The 26622-nt window shown below is 41.3% G+C and overlaps 1 protein-coding gene across 4 annotated transcripts in view; it reads right to left on the bottom strand.

The window, feature by feature from the left end:
* Window positions 1-26622, bottom strand: part of MID1 (midline 1) — a 367686-nt gene that overhangs the window by 162698 nt on the left and 178366 nt on the right. For 3 of the 4 annotated variants that reach the window (XM_053580020.1, XM_053580016.1, XM_053580021.1), the window contains exon 1: window positions 15278-15621. The exons of the other annotated variant lie outside the window; for it this stretch is intronic. The gene's annotated coding sequence lies outside the window, so the exon portion shown is untranslated. Of the gene's footprint in view, window positions 1-15277; window positions 15622-26622 lie in introns of those variants that run through there. 4 annotated transcript variants of the gene reach the window in all.

Genomic DNA, 26622 nt, shown 5'->3' on the forward strand with positions numbered 1-26622 from the left:
ATTCAGCAGTTTGTTAAACTAAATATGCACTTACTACATGAACCAGGTATTGCACTCCTGGGCATCTATCCCAGAGAAATGGGAATTTATGGTCACACAAAATCCTATTCACAGGGCAGTGCCTGTGGCTCAAGGAGTAGGGCGCAGGCCCCATATACCAGTGGTGGCAGGTTCAAGGCCAGCCCCGGCCAAAACTGCAAAAAAAAAAAAAAAAAAAAAAAAAAAAAATCCTGTTCACAAATGTTCACAGCAACTGTTTTGTGTAACAGCTCCAAACTGGAAACAACCCAAATGTCCATGAGCAAGGTAAATGGTTAAACTGTGGTACATCCATACTCAGGACTGCTACTCAGCAATAAAAAGGAAAAAATAACTGATACATGCAACAACTTAGATGAACCTTCAGAGAATGAAGGTGAATGAAGAAAAAATGTCAGCCTCAGAAGGTTACATACCACATGCTTACATTTACATAATATTCTTGAAATAACAGAATTGAGGCCGGGCATGGTGGCTCACACCTGTAATCCTAGCACTCTGGGAGGCCAAGGTGGATGGACTGCTTGAGCTCAAGAGTTCAAGACCAGTCTGAGCAAAACCAAGACCCCATCTCTACTAAAAATATAAAAACTAGCTGGGTGTTGTGGCAGGCCCCTGTAGTCTCAGCCACTTGAGAGGCTGAGGCAAGAAGATTGCTTGAGCCCAGAGTTTGAGGTTGCTATGAACTATGACATAACACTAGAGTAACAGAGTGAGACTCTGTCTCAAAAAAAAAAATAAAAAAAAAAAGAATAGTACAGATACAGAGCAGATTACTGGTTGCCAGGGGTGAGGGATGGGGCACAGGGGTGGATGAATAGTGCAGGGAACCATCCCAGTGCAGCATTTTTCAACTTTCTAAAGATCTATAATTATTTCAAAATAAAAATACAGTTTTAAAATTTCAGTTTCATATGAGGGTACAAATGGTCAGGTAATGATGTTTGCATTTGTTAGGTAAAGTCCCTATTGTTAGTTGTGTCCTACACCCAGGAGATGTGCCATATACCCTTACATTATGCCCAATAGGTAAGAGCACACCAATCCCTTTCCCTCCTCCTCTCCCCCACCAACTTGAATTGAGTTTTTTTCTTGTGTGGGCGTGTATTAGTTTGTCTACCGTGTTCATATTGGTATTGAGTACATTGGCTAGTTGCTTTTCCATTCTTGTGATACTTTACTAAGAAGAATGTGTTTCAACTCCATCGAGGTTAATATGAAAGATGTAAAGTCTCCATCTTCTTATGGCTGAATAGTATTGCATGGCATATATATATAGCACAGTTCATTAATCCATTCATGGGTTAATGGGCACAAAAATAATTTTAAGTCCTATTTCTGTACCACCAGAGCTCTGAGAAACAAGATCATCCAAATGGTCACATTCCCACTTGTACAGTTGTACATATGGTCAACATATGTACTTAGCCCTCGGTAATGGCAACTCTTGGCACTATGCCCTCTAAAGTGCATTCTTTTCCATTTCTACCTTTTGTATTTACTGCTCTTGTTGATTATTTTTGTTTTGCTTTAAAGACATAGATATATAAATATCAGCATAAGTGTAATTTCATTCCTGGGTATAACTTTAAATATAAGATAAGCAATGGTATAAGAGTTTAACCATTGTAATGAGTAAGATAAAAGAAGAAATGCTTTGCAGGGTTATGATATGAAAACTAATGATACGTGACTATGTCCACTAATGGCATTTGGTGTTTAGAATATTAGGAGAATCTGTCCTATAAGAAGGTTTTCTATAAGAAGGTTTTTTAGCAAGAAATTACAGTTTTCTTACATTTTATAGGGATATTTATACATATACAGCACATAGGCACACACACATTTGTCTAAAGAGAAGCTTTTGGATGTCATTTAAGACATTATTCCACTGTGTGTACATGTGTATATGTACCTGTGTGAGTGGTGTATTCCATTCAGAGTCTAAGAGGTAGAAATGTCCATAAAACCCAGGCTTCTCTAAAACCTTAAGTTTGTCTTTGGAAAAAAGAAAAGGTAACCTAACATTTACGTGCCTAATGTGTAACCAGTACTCTGTTCAGTCCTTTATATATTATTTTGTATGTATAATCCTTCACTTGGTCATTACGTAAACCTTGTGTTGTCTACAGCATTTATAACGTCTTACAACATAGGTAAGAAAACTTGGAAGAAGTAGCACAGTAGGGTCTTTACCCAATGGTCTCTCATACTTGCTTCCAAATCTACCGCCTAGAGTGATTCTTTTACTGAACAGTAGTTCTGTCATTGCCAAAATAACATTGCACACCGTTGTACTAGACCTGGCATTTTCTTTTTGTCCTCTTCTAAAAAAAAAAAAAAAAAAAAAAAAGATGCCTTTGGTTCAAATGAAATCTTAACCAGAAGCCAAACATTTTTCGGAGAGCAGAAAAGAAGAAAATATCTGAGCGCTTCCTGCTAAAATGGTAGGAAACTAGTAGGCGGCTCTTGCTCCCTCTCCCGTCTTCCTTCTTCCTGTGTCTGGGCAACATTCCTTTCTCCTGTCCCAAGCAGCTCTGCCGAACTCTTAGAACTCTAAGGAGCAAGGTCAAAAGGCACTTCATTGGATGACTACTGGGCCTTTGCTTATTTTTTTGAGCAGAAATACTGACTACCTTTGTTCCAAACTCCCTTTTCAAGGACTTTTGAATAATGAACGGCCTTGGAAGACAGAGATGGTGTCTCTCCTCCAGAGCAATAGGCAGACATACTTACTGCCTGTTATAAAATATTCAGGTTCCCTTGGCTTAGGACTCCATATCTTTGAGGCTAATCCACCATCTGCACAGAATCCAGCCGAGCTACTCTAGGTTGCCTTTGTAGGAGACCAGAATATGCTACCCCCCAAATGATCTTTGGCATAAAGATTTTAAGGTGAATACGGGATACAAGTTTCTCTTTTATAAGGGATATTTATATGTATAAAAGAAATCTTTATTTGTAAGGATACCTCCCTCTCTGTACCAGGAAAAGAAGAGTAACCCTCAATCTAAGAAACTCTCATCAATGGAGAAGGCACTGGTTTAAATGTGCATAACAAACCTTCCCCTTGTTTGCAGTGCATTTCCTGATTAACTTCCTATAACTTGCCTCCCCCATATGATTCTTCCTTTCTTTTAAGATGGTATTTAAACTCTAGCCACCTCTTTGAATTTACTCATCCCTGAGTTTCTCCCATAATCCATTTTTTTGTTTTGTTTTGTAAAAGGGTCTCCAGTCAAGAATATAGAAGGGTAGGAGGAAGAGATCTTTCCATCCCCTACACCATGTGTGACTTGAGAACAAGGAGAGCCAATGTGAACATGAACCTCACACTACTTGTGCCATAGTAATAAAGTCTTTCTTCTCTGACTCAGGAGTCTTATGTCTTCTGCCAATATCCAAAAAACAGTGGCAGGATAAATTGTTAGTGTGAAAGTATAGTGAAGTCTGAAGCCCTTCACAATTTTTGACAATCACCACTCTATAACTTAATTAACACATATAATACTCTCAACCCTAAAACCTAGGTACTATGCTTACTATTTTATAGAGGAAGTAACTCAAGTCATACATGATTAAGTAGTTACGATAAAATGATAAGCATATTTATAATAATTTAATGATTTTCCTTATTAAAAGAATAAACATACATTGAAAACTCAGACACACACAACTGTGCTCTACGTGGTTTTGATCACAAAGGCGCCTTCAAGAAGGCGGATACTTCCAAGAACCTCAGTGTGCAGGAATATTAAAATCATTCTTCTAAATGATGTACCCTGATGTCTAGTATCTGAAAGGAAAAGTAAAGACTATTTTCTTAACAGTTGCAAACCCAGGGAGGGTGGCGAGAGAAACAAATGGTTCCTGACCTCCTCCCACATTGGCATAGGGCTGTTCTCCCAAGGACTTGAGTATTTAAAGTGGGACATCTTGCTTTTTTGAAAAATGATCGTAATTCCAAAAACTGAGGTCTAACAACATAAGCACCCTCCTGGAATTAGACCCATAGCAGCAAGCTTTTAACATTTTGGAGGTAATTTGTGCTTTATAAAGCTGAGGCCCTTAATTTTCATTGGCTAGAGAATGGAAGAGAAAGTGGAATAGAAAGAAAGGTCTAGAAATCTAGACTCTCATGTGAATGTCTGTTGCTAACTAGCTCTACTTCCTTTCATGAAAGATCTTTAGAACTGGCTACATTACTATGGAACTCACTTTCAGATTATCTCCAAGATACTTGTGGAAAGTCAACAAGATATGTTAGTCCAGTAAATGATTTATAAAGATAAGCTAGAAAAAATGAGTACCAAGAACCTTCGACAGAGGACATGAACACACTTTGCACAAGAAATGGAAATGGACCTTTAGTTGTTGCAAAGATGCTCAACATCACTCACAAGAGAAATGCAAAGCTACACAGAAAGAGATCTTCATGTGCCAGATACGCAGAGGTGCACAAGTTGGACAAGGCACTCTGAGGTGAGGCTCTGGGGAAGTGCTCTTATACATGCTGGTTAGACAGTTTTACTTATTCAGCAAAATTAGGAACTGCATCCATCCTTCAACTGAACAATCCCACTTCTGGGGATTTATAATACAGATACACCTGCCCCATACAAACTGATGGATGTGAAGCTTTTAGCGTTTCATTGTTTAATGGCAGAAGATTGGACACACCCCATGTGACTAGCAGAGGAATGTTCCAATCAATTATTGGACACTGTCACAATGGGACTCTATGCACTTGTTTTTTGTTTTTTTCTTTTTTTTTGAGAGTCTCATTATGTCGCCCTTGGTAGAGTGCCTGGGTGTCACATCTCACAGCAACCTCAATCTCTTGGGCTTAAGTGATTCTCTTGCCTCATCCCCCCCTGGTAGCTAGGACTACAGGTACCCACCACAACACCCAGCTATTTTTTTGTTGTAGTTGTCATTGTTGTTTGGCAGGCCCGGGCTGGGTTCGAACCTGCCAGCCCTGGTGTATGTGGCCGGCGCCCTAGCTGCTGAGCTACAGACACTGAGCCAATACGCTTGTTTTTTGTTTTTGTAAAGAGGAAGCTCTCTGGCTTAGCGCCTGTGGCCCAAGGGGCTAAGGCACAAGCCACATACACCTGAGCTGGCGGGTTCGAATCCAGCCCGGGCCCGCCAAACAACAATGACAGCTGCAACTAAAAAATGGCTGGGTGTTGTGGCCAGTGCCTGTAGTCCCAGCTACTTGGGAGGCGGAGGCGGAGGCAGGAGAATCACTTGAGCCCAGGAGTTGGAGGTTGCTGTGAGCTGTGATGCCACAGCACTCTACCCAGGGCGACAGCTTGAGGGTCTATCTCAAAAAAAAAAAAAAGAGGAAGCTCTCTGTGCACTATTATGGGAAAAAAAACTCTCTAAGATATATCATAAAGTGGGAAAAAATCAGGGTACAGGACAGTGTATGTAGAAGGCCTCTACTTGTGTAAGGTGCGGGATATTTGCATTTGCCAACAGCAATCAGAAAAACTGCAGTAGAAATGGGTATCACTATACAAGACACATAGTATACTATAATTCACAACCTTTGGCAGCTTAGGAGTGACAATGTTTATACACCAATACTCAAGAAAGTCTCCAAGGGAGGTTTTCTTCGGGATGTTAGTATTCAAATAAGCATAAAGATCAGACATGGAATACAATACTCTGAGCTCACTGTTTCAAACAATATTTGAAGTCTCCCGGGATCACACAATTAGGACTTCTGCCCAATCCCAATTACTTTCATACTGTTTCTTTAAATGATCCAAAGCTAATCAGTAATTTACCTGGTTAAAATTCAGTTGGTTTGGTTATGCTTTGAAGAGGGCACTCCCTTCTTCTGCATTCAGACTGTTTGCAAAGGAGCTAACAACAAAGGGATTTTTACCCTTCAAAACCTTAATTAGAAAATGAGAGCAAATGGTGGCGTTTTGAAGAGGAACCAGAAATACATATTCTTGTGGGCTTTTGCCTATTACCTTTTTAAATAAGGAATGCCAAAACACGTGCACCAAAAAGTGTTCAAGGTCTTTTGGTAGCAAATTAACTTGTAAATCTATCACTAGAAGAGCTCACACTCTTTGAAGATTAGAATTCATAAATGTATGAAAGAATTAAATGGCTCTTTCCCCTAGTTATTAAATGGTGGAAAAAAATGTGTTCGAAATCAACTGAGGAAATAATTCATTTTGAAAAGTATTCAATAAACATGTTAAATAGGAAAAGTATGTTAAGCCAGTTTCTGCTGGATGAAGAAGCAAAGCAGAAACATTAAAAGGGCAAACTTAAGGATGATGGGCTGGGAAACATCCCCGTCAGCCTCAAGGTTTTATTTTCTTGTTATTCAGCTATGGCAATTCTAAGCACAGTAATCTATTCCATCCATCCCCATAAGACAAAGAAAGGAAGACTAATTCTGATCATCAGAAAACCGGATGGCCTCTAGGAACCTTGATTCAAGAGGGCAGTGGCTTTGGATCAAGGAGCAATGAATGCCTTTGAAGATGCATCTTAACATTGTTTTGTTAATACATAAAATCATCTTTATCATGCAGAAGTCTCATTTCAAAAGGAAAATGCAAGTCGATTAGGATTAGTTTGGCTCCTCAGAGGTCAGAACTAAATATACAAAAGTAATAATGTGACACTGAAATAAACAAGAATGTGAAATTGCTCATCCGAGGGGATGATGTAACTAATACTGACATAATTTCCAACCAGAAAAGCAAAACTAGGTCACAGCACGTTGGCCTAACATAATAACCATTTTTGCTTCCAGATTTTTACCATGTAGGCTGTGTCTGCAGGCATTAATGTCTTCTGTTATCAATGTTCGAGGCTGTCACAAACAATTCATGTCTTATCACTGTTTGTTAGTTAAACCAAAACAATGTAGTTTACATGTGAAGTATCCAATTCTGACAGCTGAGATGTTAGAAAGGGGAGAAATATTCAGAAAATGTCTCCTCCAGACTAAGAAGCATCATGCAATAAATATTCATTATTTAATAGTCTACTATCATGCTTTTTTATCTACTTAGAAAGTCATACCCCCTCAGTTAATTATTATGACTTTTTTCCTTCTCTCATTCAACCCTGTAAAAAAGCGGAGCAACATCAATCTCGGTAGGAATTCACTTTAAACACTGACCACTGAAAAAGACTGACTCACTCACCAAATAACCAATTTTTTCTTCCACCCTATCATATGTTGACTAAAAAAAAACCTCATGCTTTCTTCTCCCTTCTATTTGTTCCATTTCACTTTCCTGTACCAGTTCCCCAAAGCATAGCTAATTAATTCATGGAAAAAATGATTCATCTCACTCTCTAAACTTTCTTGCGCATAAATACAGTCCTCCTAGTTTTTACTGACATTTTCATACTTATGTAAAATCCAGAATAAAGAACATATACACAATAGCAGTACAAAGCCCAAATACAGTAGAACCTCCCTAGCTGACCACCTCCTGGCACTGACCACTTCTTTAGGTTGACCTAATTTTCACAGACCGGACATGCATCACATGTACTTATCAGTACAGCAGGCCTAGTTCCTTATGTTGACCATCTCCGTATGTTGACCAGTATGTTACAGTACCTTGGGAGATCAACTGATTGATCTCCCAAGGTTCTACTATATAAGATCATATAAGACTAGATTTTTTGAATAGTATTTTCCTCTAAAGATGATGCAGTCTTTCCTGATTCGACCATCAACCCATTCAAATTGTCTTGGGATTTATTAGCACATTAAATTCTAGCACATGACCTGAAAACACCCAAATTACATATATCTTTCTAGAAGGGGATGTGATGCATTCACAAAAAAATAATAAAATAGGGAGTCTAGAAGACTTAGGTTCTAGGTATAAACTCCCTAATACCTTGTCCTCTGATGGAGCGTAAAGTATGTCTTATGTTAAAATTTCGACCCAGAAATGCTAAATTTTTAACCAATACTATTTGTCTGAATTCCTAAATTCTGGGCTGTGTTTTTACCCCAGGACACAACGGAATGGACTACATGGCTAGGTAATAGCAACATATGTTACTTTTTCTCTAATATGGATCTACTTAGTCCTTGCTGCTTCCTAGCCCTTTCTTCCTCATATCCTCTGATTTTAAAGATCATATTCCATTCTCTTTCCTACAAAAATTCACCTGGCATGTGCCTGTAAAACATTTAATGATTCTTACTGTGTGCCAGACACTGGGCCTGGATCTGGGGATTCAAAGGTAATTAAGATGTGACTCTTGCTCTTCAGCAATTCAGTCTCAAGACAGGCAGGCAAACAATTAAGTGGAAATATATATACAATCTCAAATACTCATGTGGATAAGCAGGCTACAGCTATTTCCTTTCCATTTATTCTAATCCAAGTAGATAGTGCTTAGCATACAAAAAGCATACTTATAAGCAACCCAAACCCACAAATGCCATCATTCCTTCTCACTTGGCTCCCTGTGGCTCCCTGGTTATTACTCACAAAGACCCCAGTGAGTCCAGAAGTTCAAGGAGATGCTGAGAAAGAACAAGAGGTCTGACCCAAGGGCAGACATACTAGCAAGTCTTGTCAGCCAAAGGCACCACCCTGGCCACAAATATTGTCCCTAAAAGGGCGCTCATGTGTTTTGCAGCTCTAGGATCCCCTGCTTGAAATTTCCCCAAGTAAAGATCCATCCTAAGAGCTAAAGCATCATAAGCCTTAGCTTATCCATATTGCTTCTCTCCCAGAATATGGCGAAGACCATCATCTAGAACAGTGATTTTCAACCCGTGTGCTGTGAAAAATTTTAAAGCCCATAAATTAAATTATTTTTGAAAGAAGTTCAAAGCAAAGTGTATTTTTTTTTTTTTTTTTTTTTTTGCAGTTTTTGGCCAGGGCTGGGTTTGAACCTGCCACCTCCAGCACATGGGGCCGGCACCCGACCCCTTTGAGCCACAGGCGCCACCCTTTTACTCTTTTTTTGGTCAACATAATTTAACTGTGCCATGTTAGTTTAACTATAGGTTCAAGAGTGCTGTGAGATTAAAAAAAAAAAAGTTGACTGGCCTAGAGGAAACAGGAGCATGGTTGGGAGGTGGGAAAGGAGGGTGGGAAGGTGAGAAATTATGAATTCACTGTATATCAGGACAGGCCTGGGGGAGGCACCCCGTGAGAAATCCAGAAGATATCAGAAATGTAGAGAAAGAAAGGTGAAAATGTATGCAAACTTTCCTGTTTCAAGTATTGCCAAGAGAGGTATACCAAAAGTATGGCAATTCTTTTTTTTGTGTGTGTGATTTTTGGCCGGGGCTGGGTTTGAACCCGCCACCTCCAGCGTATGGGACCGGCGCCCTACTCCTTGAGCCACAGGCACCGCCCAGTGTGGCAATTCTTTCTTCTGTGTGTCCATCCTGTATAACATGGTGGCATGTCTTCAAAACTGAGAACTTATTACATTTAGATTGATTCGTTTTCACAATAGTGTTTTTAGATTATCCCAATCATGGCATCATTTTTCATTGGAAAATGTTCTAGGTTTCAAACTGTAAACTCTTAAAGTGTTTCTAGATTAAAGACAGCCTTGGAGTCTTCATTTTATTTAAGAAAAATAATTTTTAAAAATGGACATGTGGGTAAAAATTAACTAAATTGTGCAATTAGAAATCATTTCTCAAGTCTACTTCCAGTGAAGTTCTGGATACCATCAATTTTTAAATGGGTTCCTATCCATGCAAATACAGATATGAATGAGCAACCATTTACCCGTGAATGACTTACATTGTGCTAGTGGTACAATAAATTTTACATCAGATGGAAAGTTCTTGGAGGGCAGGGACATTTCAAAATCATGTTTGGAGCCCCAAAAGTGGTTTAGCATATAATAATCACTTGTAATGTAGAAGAATATATTAATTCTGAAAGTGTTCAGTAAGTGTCATTTAATGATATTGATTGATACAGGACGAGTGGCGCCCCAGCCATCTCAGCGGAGCTGAGGGGCGGACCTGCCACCTCCATCAGGTGGTATTGGTGCCGGGTTGGAGGATAGGCAGCCCGCCCCCCTCCCTGCACCAGTAGTCGGAGGAGCCAGACAACTGCTAGGGAGACACCAGTGCCTTAGTGTCTGTGTCTCCCTCCCCTTGCACTGGTGGCTGAACAGGGAACCCCCCCCCCCCATTTCCTGGGCCTGGTCAATTTCATGTAAGTTTCCTTGGCCTGGAAATGAAAGGGACTGCATCCATTCACTAATGCATTCATTCCCCCTGCTCCAGCGGAAGGGACTGTATCCATTCACTAATGCATTCATTCGCCTTGCTCCAGGAAGGGACTGTATCCATTCATTTGTTACCAAGTCCAGGCCTAATGTAACTACAAAGGACCCATGTGACTATATATACCCCCGGGAGGGGGAGAGGGAAGGGAAGAGGGAAGGAGGGGAAGGGAGGTGAGAGAAATGAGGTACAGTTTTGACATATTCATTAGTTGACTGAACATGGAAACCTCAATATCCACTCGCACTCCAAATGATCAGTACCTCTTCCATGTTTACTCAGAACCTATCCTTTATGGCATGAAGCAGATAAATTATTTGGTTGGTTTTTGTTTTGTTAAAGGAAATTCCTCTTTAGGCAGTTTCTTTCCTGTGCCTCAATTTTCTGAGCTCCTTACCACCACCTGACCTTCTGTAGGCCATTAAATCATCCTGATCTTGTATCAATCAAATATTTTACTCCAGTGGAGGAAACAAATCTTGTGGATTGGGATGGGTCACTAATATTGTGTCCTCTGGTTTAAAGAAACTTCTAGAATGTACCAGTTTATAAAACTAGGCAAAAAACCTTCTAGAACAAAATCCCCGCGATGTGTTTTGTGTTAAATCAAAGGAGTTAATAATGAGCAGAATCTTCCCCAATAAACTGCCCCTGTCTAAAAGGGAGATTAGGTTGCTGTTTGACCTGGCTTTATTGTCCTTTCTTTAATCACAGTGTATTTGACATTCTCTTTCTTTAATGAATTTGTTTTCATACTAGCTTTGGTTAAAAGATTAAAAGACTCTTGCTAACTAATTGTTCCAAATAGGCAAAGCAGTTCTCTCGGCTCTGCCTTGGGCTCCCAGCAGTGGCGTCCACTGCCTGATCTTCTACCACAAAAAACTTCAAGCCTGACCCCTGCAGGTGGATAACTGAAATGCACCCCTCCAATCACATCGTGGTCTTTCTTTCAATATCCCATGAAGTTTTAAAAATAAAAACATTCACACCAAGTACAAAAGGAATACTGATGATATGGATATGGTATGTTGTACTTCCCTTTCATTGCTTTTGGAGAGTAGCAACCACTTGATTAAAAAGAACTTAAATTACATGTGCAAAATACTCTGGTGTGGTTAGCTGTAATTCCTTTTGCCTAGAGAGAAAAATCTAAATGATTTGGTTGAACAGAGATCCTCAAATCATGAGGGTTAAAAATGTCCTGATTTGTCTCCACTTTTTTCCAATCAAACAAATTACTTTTTGTCTAGTAACCAAATCCTACCCCCCTTTCACCAAGGCACAACTCAGGTTGCCATAGCTACCTTACATGTCTATTTACCACATAAATGATCAAAGCCAGGAGCCATCTACATACACGCTTAGTCTTAAAACTTGCTGGAATGTCTGCAGATAACATGCAGCTACCAATTAACAGATTTGCTTGCAGCCTATTCAGTCCACAGCCATACGAACTTCAAACACAAGTTATGATGATGCAAAAAAATTATTTCAAAATGACCAGCAAGGACCTTTAAACTGACAGTAAAGCTTACCATTATAGCATTTCCAGAAAGAGATAGCAGGGAAGAAGTTAAAATTTTAACATATGTCGAAGAGACCGAGCTCTCTAAATCACGCAAAACTGAGAACATCTGTTGAAAGGGAATACTTCTCAGATACATTTTTTAAATTCTGGTTAGTTACTGTATCTTCCTATTAGATGTCATAAAAGCTGCCTGATCTCAGTGTTGGGGAGACAGAAATGCCTTGTGAACTTTCAGAGGTTTGACTTTCAAGTGACAACATATGTGGCGATTACAGAATGATAAAAGGCTGTTGTAGGAGAGATTCTGCTCTAATCTCCAGAATGCCATGTGAGACCCTAAACCCGCACAGGTAGTCTTTCTCTCTGGATGGGTGAGTATTCAACCCCAGACTTGCCCCTAACTTGCTGTATCTCTTTATACTTAACATTTCTCTGCCTTTGCCTCACCATTTGCTCAATGAGGATCAAATTGCCACCTCGTTCTCTCCCAGGGATGTGGCAGAGAATAAATAGATCATGTTTATAAAAGGCTTTCTAATCCTCAGAGGAAAGATTAATACGGACTTTCATTATTAAGCCAGATGTCCTTGGGCATTTTAATTCCAATCTAAAGAATGCAGAGTGAGCTAATGAAACCAAGGCCACTTCCTTGTAACAGCAGCATCCTAGCCTGGCGAGAATTTAGCAGCTACGTGACTCATATTAGCAGATCACAAACAGCACACACCTTCTTCTCGTAGAGTTTTTTTTTTTTTTCTAAAGTTATCAGGATGTTAAAAACACAAAATATGTCTGGTAGGTAATTTTGTCTGGGGAATCTGATCTTTTTTCCCCAGCTCAAGAATGAACTATTTGTTCTTCTTATGTGTAGGGACAATGGGTGGCTTGCTATTGGGGGAAGATATTTGCTGTTGCGGGAATGCCACAGGCAAACCTGTTGTTTTTGGCTGGGCTTCTAGAACAGGTGGCCATGCCTTTCCTTTTGCCTGGGAACACAGCAAATTCCTTCTCAAGGAAGATTCAGGAAAGTTTCCCATTTGTGATTAGAGTGCAGAGAAAGGCTAGCACATACTTTAAAATTACTTCCTGATAAAGGCAAGTCAAGTTTACACTTTTTTCTTTTTTTTGGCCTAACTCAGCATGGCCTTAGGAACCCTCAAAGAATACTATCCTTCCACACCATTCCTTTTCTGCCAACCTGGCAGAAGCCCAAACCTCTCTGTATCTTACAGCCAGTCAGCCAACTTTCTAATTCTGCTGGCAATTTCTGGCTGCCCAGAATATCTGGCTATCACTAGCAGGGGTCTCTTCTGGGCTGGCACACCATTGTTCGGCATTTGTGCAGCCCTAGGGACAGATCACTCATCAGCGAAGAGATTGAATTTCATTGCTGAGCTGATGACACATGGGTCTGTTTGATATAGTTAACCCTGAAAATCCAGCCAGAGCCGTAGTCTGGGATGACAAATTAACTGGTGGGTGTGATTCACCCTGCCTGGATGCAAAAGTCAGGTTTCCCCAAGAGAAACTCAAAGTTAGGATTGACCCATGCCAATAATGCCACTATCTTATTCCTCTGTACATTCTTTTTCTGGCTGCTATGGAAAAACATAGTATGAGATTCCTCAAACCCTAGTCTGTCTGAACAACTGGGTGAACATCCCCTCAGTCTCCTCTCCCCCCTCCCCCTCATCTTTCTTTTCAAGTGTGGAATAGGTCAAAAAATTATAGACACACAGAGCTGTGGGATAAAAAGTTGCCCATTCATTAAATAACTAAGGAGTTACTACATGTGTATTTGTGCCCTTAAAACTTCAATACTGGGCTATTTTCCAACTTCACTTGAACACCACAAGCCAGGCACGCATGGGAAAAACCACCCCAAGCTCAGGATAGCATGCCTTGGGCATCAAACAGGGGAAGTGTCACCACTCTGGAGGGGTTGTGTGGGAACAGGGATTCTGGAAATCCAACTCAGACACCACTGAGGAAAGGACAGGTGGCTCCACACAGGATCAAATGACTTCTTTGTTCAAACTAAGGACCTTTGTCAAAAACGTTTTTGCGTTCTTCTTTTCCCCTTCCAGTCCTATCCATTTAGCCTTCTCACTCCTTTCCCCTAGCATATTTTACTACACATTAAAAGAATGAGGTTGGACTGTGTCTTCTCAGAACTTAAAACAAGCCTCCAACCCTTCAGTCCCCAGCACGGCAAGGGCAGTTTGCCGAAAGCACAGGGCACTTGCTTCTGTACTCACTGAAACTTGCCAAGGAGCTGGCTAGGGAGCAAGCCATGGGACAGGAAGGCAGAGGGTGCAACCTGAGCATTTGGTGGGGGTTCTGCTTCACCTTTCAAGGCTGTAGGAAAAGGACAAAGTTGTGAATCCCTCGCCCTGGCAACTAAATGGAAGGTTCGCTTCCCCCAAGAGTGCAGGGCAGCAGGTGCCCAGCCCACTTAGAAGAAAAAGTGAAGAGCTTTTTTGGCAACAATACAGATGCTAACTTTCCCATCCAGATCTACTCCCATCCAACATCACTCCCCTTGTTGCTCCTGCCCTTCCCACCGGTGTGTTCGTCCAGTACTGTCCCATCATATGTCTATTGATTCTGATATGTAAATATTGATGTAAGATCTTTCTGTAACTTTGATTGAGTTGTAAATTACACCCTCTTCCCGGCTTCCTACATCCATTTGTTTTCCTTCCTTTCCTTTCTTAACAGCAAGGCTATAAACCTCAGCTGGGGCTGATAAGGAATTTTATCATCACGCCCCAGAACCACGGAAGAAGCTGCTGGTTTAGAATTCTTTTCAAAGCCTCGTGTAGGTAATCCCCGAGCCCTTTCTCTGCTCATTCCTTTCACAGTTGTCTTCTCAGGTCCGGAAGCAATGGTTTCCAAAGTACTTAGACAGAAAAACAAATCTGCCTTTTTTTCTAGAAGGTCTATCTGTGCTCCTTTCAAGCCGGTTCCGCCTTCTCAGCCAGAAACACATTAAAGGCTCAGAATGCGAAGCCAAAATGAGATTAGCGGCCCCGTGCAATTCATTTCCAGGACATTCTGTTGTCTTTATTCTAACCCAAAGTAGGGTAGGGGCTCGAAGCTCGAGACAGATTCTGCACAATACATTCCAGCAGCCGCAAACTGGAACTGATTTACATATATTTTACAAACTACTATTAAGCCCTTTACAATGATTGCCTGACACTACCAGCCACCTTCAGAGGCAAGCGTGGGGGCAGGTGGCGAGGACGGGGTGGTGGGGGTACCGCACGTAACCCGCTGCCTCGGTTGCCTTAGGAAAAGGCGGCCCGGTCTTTTCGCCAAATGGGTCGACTCGCACAGGCATCTGGTCACTCAGCCAGCTCTCCGGAGTAACAGGTCGCAGGGGTCCCCAGCGGCGCCCGCCCTCTCCGCCGCCAGCACAGCCGCTCGGAGCTTACCTGCCTCATGTTTAGAATTCCATGACCCATCCGGCAGGGAGTGAGCTGCATCGAAGCCCAAGCTGCGTCTTTGGAGCGGAAACACCAAACCCAACAGAAGCCCGCAAGACAAAAGCAACCGGAGGAAGTCTACAGGGCGGCAAAGAGCACGTTTTCGTCCCGTTTTTCTTTGATCTGTTGCTACACGCACTCTGCCGAAGACAATGTCAAGTTTCTCAACCTTTTCTCCCCAGCCTATGGAAAGTCGGTCCCGGGGAAGCGAGGGCCGCCTGGCTCTTATTTCAAATCAGTTCTCAGAGACGTCGTAGGTGGCTGGCTCCGGCAGCCGGGGAGCCTCGCCAATCAGGAGCGAGGGGTGGGTCCTGGGAGCCGGAGAGGCTCCCTCCGCTAGTATTAGGAGAGCTTTCGAGATTCAAATGACTGGAAGCAGCTGGATACAATGTCCAAAGCTCCAAAAGTAAAGGATGAGTTCTATTCTTATCTAAGAGCTCTGGGTCTGCTCAAAACTTAACTAGGTAAGAGCCTTAAATCCTTGCACTTCAGAGCTCCCTAAAAGCATTAAGACATTTGGAAGGTGCAAAATTATTTCAGCCAGAAAAGTTCAACACTCAGGACCCAAGAGTATTTTTAAAAGGGTATCTTGCACTGAAGTCTTCCTTTGGCAAAGACACTGGGAAAGAAACCAAATTGTAACGTGTGACACTTTAAAGCAACCAGGAAAGGAAGGTGCTACCTACCTCATCTCCATACGAACTAACTGTATATCCAGTCCAAGAAAAACATTAATTGGAAAGTGCACACGAACCTTTTGAAATGCAGCAAATGAACAAGAAGCTTTATGTATTGAGGGCCCAAGCCAGAATTTCAGATAGCAATATTGTCATTAGAACAATAACCACTGATTTTCTGTTCAGAACAAAATTTTTAATAAGTACACCTTTCCCTATGGATTCTCTTACCTATGAGATTGATCTGAATTTATTAAATGGGTCAAGCTGGTATCATCTCCGCAGTATGGCAGGAGAGCTAGCTGGATTTTCAGAAACATAAACCCAGACTCCACCCAAAATGTCCAAAGTTTGCTTTCTTAACTCCATATAAGCAATAACTTTTCAACTCTCAGCTAAATGATTTCAACGCAAATATACCTTTTGATTTCAAGAAAGTACAGGTTGAGCTAAGACTACTTTGTATACAACTGATGGCATGTTTTTATTCCAAAGAAATGACCAAAAATTTTTGTGGGCGTAACTAATATTTAAATTTTTTGTTATTAGAGATAAAAACTTAGCAAACGATGAGTGGGTGGCTTCCGAGTGTCATCTACATGGACATCTACATGAGTTCACTATGTGTGAGCTCTGTCCACTTCTATGACAACTTGGCAGTCTGGTAACTGCATCCGGAAGCCCATAACTCCTCCCAGCCCCCCACCTGAGCAATCTAAGGGCCCGCCTAGTGACACAAGCTGACTTCCATCCACTATCTCTTTTCTTTTTTGCTTGAGAACCACTGCTTACTCAATCCACTTCTTGTACTTTAGAACTCTTCATTATGAGCTAGATCAGTGTTTCTCAACCTCAGCACTGCTGACATTTGGGGTCAGATAATTCTCTGTGGTGAGGCTTCCCTGTGCGCTGGAAGTTGTTGAGCAGCATTCCCGGATTCTGCCCACTAGATGCCAGTAGCACCCCCACAGTGGTGACGATAATGTATCCAGCCATGCTTTGAAAGGCTGGTGCGCAAACGTGAATGTGCAAGAAAACTTCTGGGGAGATTGTTAAAAATGCAAACCTCTAGGCCCTTGCTCCAAAAGAATCTGATTCAGAAGGTTCCTGGGAATGAGCATTTTATTCCACTGCCAAAGGACACTGCCTTTGAGAAATAGGTATGCCCCAGCCCCAGGACACAGGAAACTACCTGGGGCTATGTACTGCCATTAAATGGCACTGGAGTTAAATCCCACGGCACATCCATTTATCACCTTCAATAGGAGTTTCTCACAGCGGCATTTGCCTTCTGCTTTCATCACCAGATAAATAGGAGCTGGGATTTCCTCTCTGAAGGACTGTGCCCTTTCAAAGTTTCTTCCATTTTTCCTCTCCTTTGACCCACTCTCCCACTTACTATCCTACAATCTCAAATGTCACCACTCTTTGGTGGTTTCCTGAATGCCCCAAGAAAAATTAATCTTTTCCCTCCCCTTATCCTCATAAAGCAATTTATATACACCTGGTGGTGTGCAGGTAAATGTGTAACAACCGGCTCTCCAAAAGAAAGCCAAGATTTGTAGTAGCCTTTGCCAGCTCCCACAGTGTAAATCCTCCCTTCTTTCCCACAGTGAGGGAAAAAGCTGAACTTGGAGTTGGAAAGAGCTTCCCCCAATCGGGAATTGTAAGCATCAGTTTGAGCAAACCATGATACACCTCTGTTGCTTCACTTCCCCACGGCACTGTCATCACATATTCTTCTGTCTGTCTCTCCTACTAAACTATAAAATTCTCAAAGACAAGAATGGTATCTTATTCATCTTTGTAACCCCAGCCACTTGCCCAGCACTTACCGTGCAGTAGGTGGTCAACATACATTTGCAGAATGAAAGAAAATAAATGTGCAGCCTCCCCTAGACATTGAGGCCAATCAGACTATTGCCATTGCCACATTAAGGAATGGCAAAGAAACTCTTAGAAAATGAAGCTATTAAACCATAATTTAATATCTATTCTACACTTACTTAGGACAACAATAAGCATAATGCCATCTCCCATTCTAATGCTCCTGTGTTTAAGCTATATCAGAGGGATACGGTCAGATAATGCCTACAATCAGAGTGAAAGAGACGAGACTGGCCTTCTAAAACAGAACCAACTTCACTGATGTGTTTGTGAGCCAGTGTATGTTTTTTGGGGTTTTCCACAAAGTCGTCATATACCTTTGCATCTATATACTTACATGTCTTATCAGCCATGGAGTATAAGATCTCTAGGCAGAGTATATATCTGATGATCTCTGATAGGTTTATGAGAGGGCATTTCCACGAGTAAGAGGTCCAGTGATTGATGATGCTCATCTCCATCATCTTCTCATTATGCACTAGGACAGGAATGCTAATGGTGGGGTCATCATTCTGAGTGCCTACTCTGAGCTGAGCATTGAATCAGGCCCTTCACAAATGTGCGCCATTTAATCTCTACCAAAGCACTAAAAAGTAGGCATCACCATCAGGCAGGATCATTGAGGCAAAATAAATAATTTAAGGTCTTATTGTTATAAACAGCTATACCAGAAATCATACCTAAGTGTTTCAAATCAAATTCTCTGCTTTATGCTTGCTATGGTCTGAGTGTTTGTGTACCCCTCAAATTCCTATGTTGAAGTCCTAACCAGCCAGGTGATGTTATTAAGAGGTGGGGCCTCTGGGAGGTGGTTAGATTATGAGGGCTCTGTCTTATAAAACAAGCCTGAAGGAGGCTGTTTGCCTCTTCTGCCATGCGAGAACACAGCAACAAGGTGTCACTGATAAAGCCGAGAGCCCTCCCCAGACACCAAATCTGCTAGTGCCTTGATCTTAGACTTTCCAGCTTCCAGAGCTGTGAATAATATATTTCTGCTGTTTATGAATTACCCAGCCTAAGGTAAAGGGTTTTGTCATAGCCACCAGAACTGCCTAAGATGGTGCTATAAAACATGCTGCTTCCAGAAATGAATCAGAAAATCCCTAATGAAAGTGAATATTGTGACTGAACGAAGTTATCTTTTCATTTACAGATGGACAAATATAATTTTAAAAAATTTGGAGTTAAATGAATGGTCTTTTAGGGTTTGTCCACTGAAGGAGCTTTAGATCTGCCTACTGGAAACAGTGTAAGCAAGTAAAGAAACTTTCTTGGCCAAAGGAACATATATTCTGTTACCAAGTCTGGGATTAACAATGTTTGCAAGTGTTTCCTGAAGTGAGGTTGTAAGTCTTGAAATCTCTTCCTTAAGAAAAGCAGCCTAGATGATGATTCTCTGTGGTTAAGTGTGAGTTTGTTATAAACAGACCTCCACAGCACACTGACAGGTTTCTGGGTGGTTAGTCCTGGACAGGCCCCACTTGGACATGGATGGGCATTGTCACAGCATCCATGGAGGGTGACTAATAACATCTGTGCCACCTCTCTCAGTGTTTGATTAGGTCAAAGCATATGAAATGAGTGTTTAAAAAAAAAAGGCTGAATATCAGTAATTTCATGTAGCTTATTTTAATGAGTGCCAGGAAACATCATCAAAAAGTCAATGGAGGGCAGCGCCTGTGGCTCAAAGGGGTAAGGCGCCAGCCCCATATGCCGGAAGTGATGGGTTCAGACCCAGCCCTGGCCAAAAACTGCAAAAAAAAAAAAAAAAAAAAATCAATGGAAACCAAGCTGAAGTTGCCTATGCAGACACCAGGAGAGTGTGCCCAGTATGAGTGCACAGTCTTTGGGGCTAGAAAAAAAGCATATTTTTTCTCCCTTAGAGGCTCCAGAAATCCAGTTGTTTTGTGCTCATGGAAGCAGAGGAAAATTTTTGTAACACTGTGTTAACATAATTAGTGATGATAATTTGACAGCAAAGTAGTTAACAGGAACATGACTCCCTGCTTAGACAAAAAAATCCCATCTATAATTCTTAGTGGGTAGTCACAAAATGAGACAAGTTTCTACTCACTAAATACAAATTCTTTAAGGTAGTTTCTTCCTATGGGTTAAGTGGAATAATTTGGCATACCACAAGGATGGGGTAAATAAGATTTGGAGACAATTCATCATTCTGACTTGGTCACTGACTGGCTGGTGGACCTCAGGTATCGAGTACATGAATGGATTAACAAATTGTGGTATCTGGGCGGCGCCTGTGGCTCAAGGAGTAGGGCATCGGTCCCACATGCCGGAGGTGGCAGGTTCAAACCTAGCCCCGGCCAAAAACCAAAAAAAAACAAAAACAAATTGTGGTATATGTACACCATGGAATACTATGCAGCCATAGAAAAAGAGGGAGACTTTATATCTTTTATGTTTACCTAGACGGAGCTGGAACATACTTTTCTTAGTAAAGTATCTCAAGAATGAAAAAAAGTATCCAACATACTCAATACTATTATGAAACCAATATATAATCACTTACACATTCATACGAATGATAAAACACGAATAATTTTGTATTTAAATTTGTAAGAGAAAAATTATTACAATTAATTATTTTTACTTATCTTATTGCCGCCCTCCCCCCTTCCTAGATTCTGAGGTCATTGATGCTTGTATCAGTCAGGGCTCTCCGGAAAAACAGGCTTATATGACTGTAGTCTTGAGGCAGAATTTCTTCTTCCTCAATGAAACCTCAATTTTGCTATTAAGGGCTTTGACTCATTGGATAAGGCCCACTCACATTATCAAGGATAATCTCCTTCACTTGACATCAATTAACTGAAGATGTTAACCACATCTGCAAAAATGCCTACCTTTCTGGCAACACCTGGATTAGCATTTCATTGAATAACTGAGTACTATAGCCTCACCAAGATGACAAAACAAGCCGTCACAAGGCCACGACTACTGGTAGCCAATCCGGTATCCATCTTCCCCTTGCCTTTTTTCAACAGAACTTCAATTTATTTGGGGCAGAATGGGCCCAGCTGAAGAACATTTCCCAGCCCCATGGCATGTATGATGATCAGGTGAAACTATTATTGCTATGATTTTTTTTTCTTTTGTAGAGACAGGGTCTCACTGTGTTGCTGGGCTAGAGTGCAGTGCTATTTATAGGTGCAATCACATCACACAACAGCCTTGAACTCCTGGGCTCAAGAGATCCTCCTGCCTTAGCCTCCAAAGTAGCTGGGACTGCAGGTGTGTGCCACTACACCTTTAAGTCCTGTGAAATTGTTAATAGAAGCTGCTATGTCGGTTTGCTCTTTGCCCTTCCTGGATTTCCTCACCAGAAATATGGTTGCAAGCCTGAGTGATCTGGGCCATTCTGTAACCATGAGGAGGCTAGAACACTTACTAAAGTTGGATAAGAGGAAAGATAGAAAGATTCTGTATTCCCAGTGACATCTTGGGAATGGGCCCTGAATTTTATGTTCTAGGAGAAAAACAAATTACTAATTTGTTTGAGCCAATGTTTTGGGATTTGTATTACTAGGCAAACACAATTCCTGATGCCATTATATTGGAAGAATGTGGGGTGGGGGTGAGGAGGGTAGTGTATGGTAATTCCTTTTTAAAAATTATTATTTTACTTTTAGAAATAGGGTCTCATTATGTTGCTCAGGCTAGACTCGAATTTCTGGACTAAAGCGATCCTCTTGTCTGAGCCTCCCCAGTAGCTGGGACTATAGGCATGTGCCCTTGTACCCAGCTCAAGAATTCCTCCTTGAACATATGTAGAATTTTAAAGATAATGTCTAAATTACATAAATCAAGAAAGAACAGTACAAGCACATTGGGGGAAATATGGAAGGAAATATTTACCAGTTGAAAGTGGTTGCCCCTAGGGTGGAGTGGGATGTTTTTCATTAGGAGTTTTTAATACATTTGTATGATTAACATGTATTACTTTGGTAAAAATTAAAATTAGTTTAATATAAACAAAAAGGTACATGCTGGTAATAAAATCCATTTCTTGTCCTTAAATTCACTTTCCATGAACTAGCAGTGTTTTATGATTATCTGGCCCATAGCTGCCCAAAGAGTCATGGTAGAGTTTTAGAGAAATTACATAACTAATGGCCCATTCCAAACGCAGGTGTAATGTCACCACATCATGCACATATGACCTGATTGGCATTTTCTGTCTCCCCCACCACAGATTTAATTTGCTCAAGGTTTATAATTGTTTTGCCACACAAAGCCAGAAATAAATATATTAGACAGCCCTGATCCAAACTGTTTTGGACATTCTTTTATATCTCACTAAGTATGAAAATTCCACAAGCAAGATGCCTTAATAATTCATTACATTAGTCAAAACCCCTTTTTCTCTTATTTCTAATTGGCATCATTCTTGATTTAAATCCATTTTTTGTGGGTTTAAGTATGGCTAGGAATAGCTAGTCCTAACCATTTTACTTTTTATCCTTATTCCTTTATCTCACTTTCCTTATACACAAGAAAGATTAGTTCCTCAAGCCTTTAATATTTTAATGCCCAAAGCTGATTTTTAAATTAATCCTGGAGATTAAAAATATTAACTTTTATGAATCTGATCTCATTTTTTTGTATATTAGAAACAAGCCAAATCAGGCCGGTTCATTGATAATCATGTGGACATAAAGAGGTGAACAGAAATTTTAATCAAAAGAAGCTTTGAGCAGGATTTGCCCTCCTTGCTTATAAAAAGTCAATGCTTTATCTTTTAGAATGGCACTTCTCAAATGCACAGAAAGATTGCCTGGATGGTCGTGTTATTTCTGATGAAAATCCTCTCCCACTTCATACATATCTATACCTGGTTTTAAGATGGTGATAATAGAAAAACTACTTATGAATCATAGTTTACGGGTCTCTTTCTTTTGCTAGACACAGATCAGCATGCTTTTAACTCTCTCTTCATAGCCAAGGAAATAATATTTGCCCTTATTTCTTTATAACTAGATAGCTCATCATGAGCTCTTCCTCTGCTGGGAACCACTTATGAAAATTAGCACACACTGAGATAGGCTTTCCTATAATAGTCCCCTGATGCAAGATAAACATACTGAGTCATGGCAAGGGGAAAAAAATGCAAACATTGAGCCTTAGCTTTTCCCATATTTATTAAAGAGATCTAAATGTCTCAGAAACTGCCTCTAAATGAGGCTTCACTTTATTTCTCCTTTGAGTTATTAATTTACAAAAGAAAGGGCATATATTGCCTATTTTATAAATAGAGGTGCTATTGAATATTATTTTAATGTGAATGATTTAAGTAGTATCATGCAATGAACAAAACAATTTTACTCTTATTCATAGCATTATTTAAGTTGCATCAAAAAGCCCCACTGATATTTGTCCTAAATTATATCTGTGTGGGGGAAAAAAACACAATCTCATTATGGTCACCTTTAGAAACTGACCAACTAGCAGATAGGTGAACTTTCCCACTAGGCAAATTAATCTAGCCCAATTAAGGGAATTCAAAACCAGCTGATACACCACACACTAAGAGGTCTAATGAGATGAAAATGTGGATACCTACATCAGGGAGATGTGCTATTTAATGCAACAAAACCCAGCAGGAGGTATTTGTGTTGATTAAAAGGCAGGCAATGAAAGGAATTCCATATCTGTCATGGTCCAGTTGTGCATTAGGCCCCTCGAAGATGCAGCACGTGTACCATTTGCATAGGGACACTGGAACCCATCTCTCAGACTCCAGAACCTGTGATCTGCCTGGCACGTGGTGCTGCCACCCTAGTCTAGATGCGGCTTCCCTTTGGAATGAGGCGTCACACCCCAGCATGCCTATGACTCGCCACGAACACTTGCTCATTTCCTGTGCCTCATATGTGTGAGCTGGGATTTACCACTTAGATTCTGATATGGTTCTTAAATCACCAATCCCAGTCCACCTCCGAAAGTCTCTCACACTGCACTGTCAGGATAAGCCAGTTGTTTTCCATTTACACTTGAAAACAAATGGAAGCACTGTAATGATTTTTATTTACCTTAACTGCCTCTTCAAATGCAGGCTGTGTCCATCCAATTAGTTGTAAGTAGGAAGAAAACAATGCACATGATTATTAATAAACAGAGAATCTCTCATGGAAAAAGATGTCACCATTGTGCTATGCAGGCCAGGATGTGGATTTGGGGGCTCTTTCTCTAGGACAGTGAATAAGGTCTTCCTTCATCGTTCGGAATTTGTCAGTGGTGTTCCCAAAGAAATATACTTGTGTGATTTATCTACCCCGTTAGGGATGTAGCCTCGGAGCATTTTTCTTTATTCAGAGCTAATTGGTATATCAGTGTTTTAGCCATTGAGTTCATTAGCAACATACAGATAATCTGTACATATCTATGAATTGATTTTTATCACTTTCAGGGCACCCAAAGAGCTCAAGCACAGAGCGACAGTGCCTATAAGAAGAGTCTGGGGCGGCGCCTGTGGCTCAGTGAGTAGGGCGCTGGCCCCATATGCTGAGGGTGGCGGGTTCAAACCCAGCCCCGGCCAAACTGCAACAAAAAAATAGCCTGGCGTTGTGGCGGGCGCCTGTAGTCCCAGCTGCTCGGGAGGCTGAGGCAAGAGAATCGCGGAAGCCAAGAGCTGGAGGTTGCTGTGAGCCGTGTGACGCCACGGCACTCTACCAAGGGCGGTACAGTGAGACTCTGTCTCTACAAAAAAAAAAAAAAAAAAGAAAAGAAAAGAGTCTGATGCCTTAACTTCATGATAACAAAGATGCAGTGTTTATCTTCCTTATGCCAGAATAGCCACTCACTCATACAATACGTATTTATTCAGTGCCTACTATGTGCCAGTCATTGTTCTAGGTGCTGGTGATACAGACATGTACAAATAGGTTAAGTGATGCCCTCATGAGCATACCTTTCAGTGGAGGGAGATAGACAAACAAATCAGCAAATGGGTATAATGTAGGTCGGATGGTACTGGGAAATTGTAAGAGGGGTAGGCAGTGCTCGTGGTGTACGGAAGTTCATATAGGGTGACATTTCAGCAAAGTTCTATGGAAGTGAGGAAGCAAGACTTTCAGCTATGGCAATGGACGGAGGCACATTATTCTGGCAGAGGCAACAATGATTGCCGAAACACTGAGGCCAGGGCAAACTCGACTGATGCAAGGACCCTGTGGTGGACGAAGCCGAGGGAGTACTGGCAATAGCAGTAGGAGCTAAGTCTCAGAAATGTGTCTGAGTGCGTGTGCGTGTGTGTGTGTGTGTGTGTGTGTGTGTGTGTGTTGGGAGGACAGTGTTTATAGGCCGTACAAGGTTGAGTAGATCGCCAGAAGAGTTTTGGGTTTCCTTTGGAGCAAGATGAGAAAGTTTCCAAGCCCAAGAGTGACAACATAATCAACTTTGTAGAGCTCAGCCTGACTGCTGGGTGGAGAGCAGTCTGTAGGATGGGAGGAAGACGGCTGAAGAGGCTCTTTGGGCTACCTAAGTAAGGGATGATGGTGAATTGGGACGGGGATGGCACTGGAGGTAGGGTGAGGGATATATGTTGATGATAGAGCCAGCAAGATTTACTGACGAAGTGGATGTTTCCGCTAAAGAGAGAAGACCAGGATGACTCCCAGGTTCTTTGCTGTGATCACCATTTACTGAGATGGGGGCCCAGGAGGAGCCATTGATAGGAAGAGCCATTGCTAGGAGGGGGACCACTGCCTTGTATCAGCCTCCTGAGGGAGGCAGAGCCTGGGTGCACTATAAAATCATCCAGATAAAAAGAAGGTTCAGGAATATTCGGATTAATGCCCCCAAATTTATACTATACATGGGGAAAAATTAGCCTTAAATACTTGATTTATTACTCACCATCAATGCAGTATAGCTCTGTGGTTAGCAGTACTGATTCTGGTAAAAGCCTTAGTCCAAATGCCAACCCTGTCACTTAATAGCTATGTGAACTTGACCCGTCTGCTTACTCTCCCTTAAAGTTATTATGAGAATTGAATGGGGTGATTTGTTTAAAAATAATGTTATTTACCATTTAGGGAGTGCTCAGTGGATGCCAGACATGGCTGTGAGCACATTTAATCCTCCTTCACCCAGTGAGAGAAAGTACTAATATCATCCACATTTTCCAGGAGAGAAAACCCAGACACGGAGAGGCAAAGTAACTTGCCAGGGTCACACAGCTAGGAAGCCATTGATTCTGGTTTATGGGCTCCTGAAAGCATCCTCATAACCACAGCACTGTGTGACTTGACTGCAGCGCGGAGTAAAAACACTCAAGCGGCTTGTATTATGATCGGGTAAATAATAACTCTATAAAAATGTCAGAGTTGGGCGGCGCCTGTGGCTCAAGGAGTAGGGCGCTGGTCCCATATGCCGGAGGTGGTGGGTTCAAACCCAGCCCCGGCTCAAAAAAAAACCCGTCAGAGTTAGGTGTGTGTTCACCCAACTCCACTTGTAGCCATCACACGCTTGCTTTCCATTGTGGATAGCTTTCTCCAGCTCTATTTTGGGTACACAGCCTGTATTTTTCCTTCCTTGGAATGCACAGATATGACGAAGCCTTTGCTGAGAAAATCAGAACAAAGTATTCATCGTCATTTGAAAGTGCCCTTTAAAAAAACGTGAGGCACGGAAATCCTTAAGAGTCATAAAATCCACCCAAAGCATGCAAATGTTAGGCTTTCTCCTGTCCTTAAAGACATTTAAGGCTGC

Source organism: Nycticebus coucang, chromosome X (assembly GCF_027406575.1).
Source record: "Nycticebus coucang isolate mNycCou1 chromosome X, mNycCou1.pri, whole genome shotgun sequence".
Taxonomy (NCBI): Eukaryota; Metazoa; Chordata; class Mammalia; order Primates; family Lorisidae; genus Nycticebus; species Nycticebus coucang.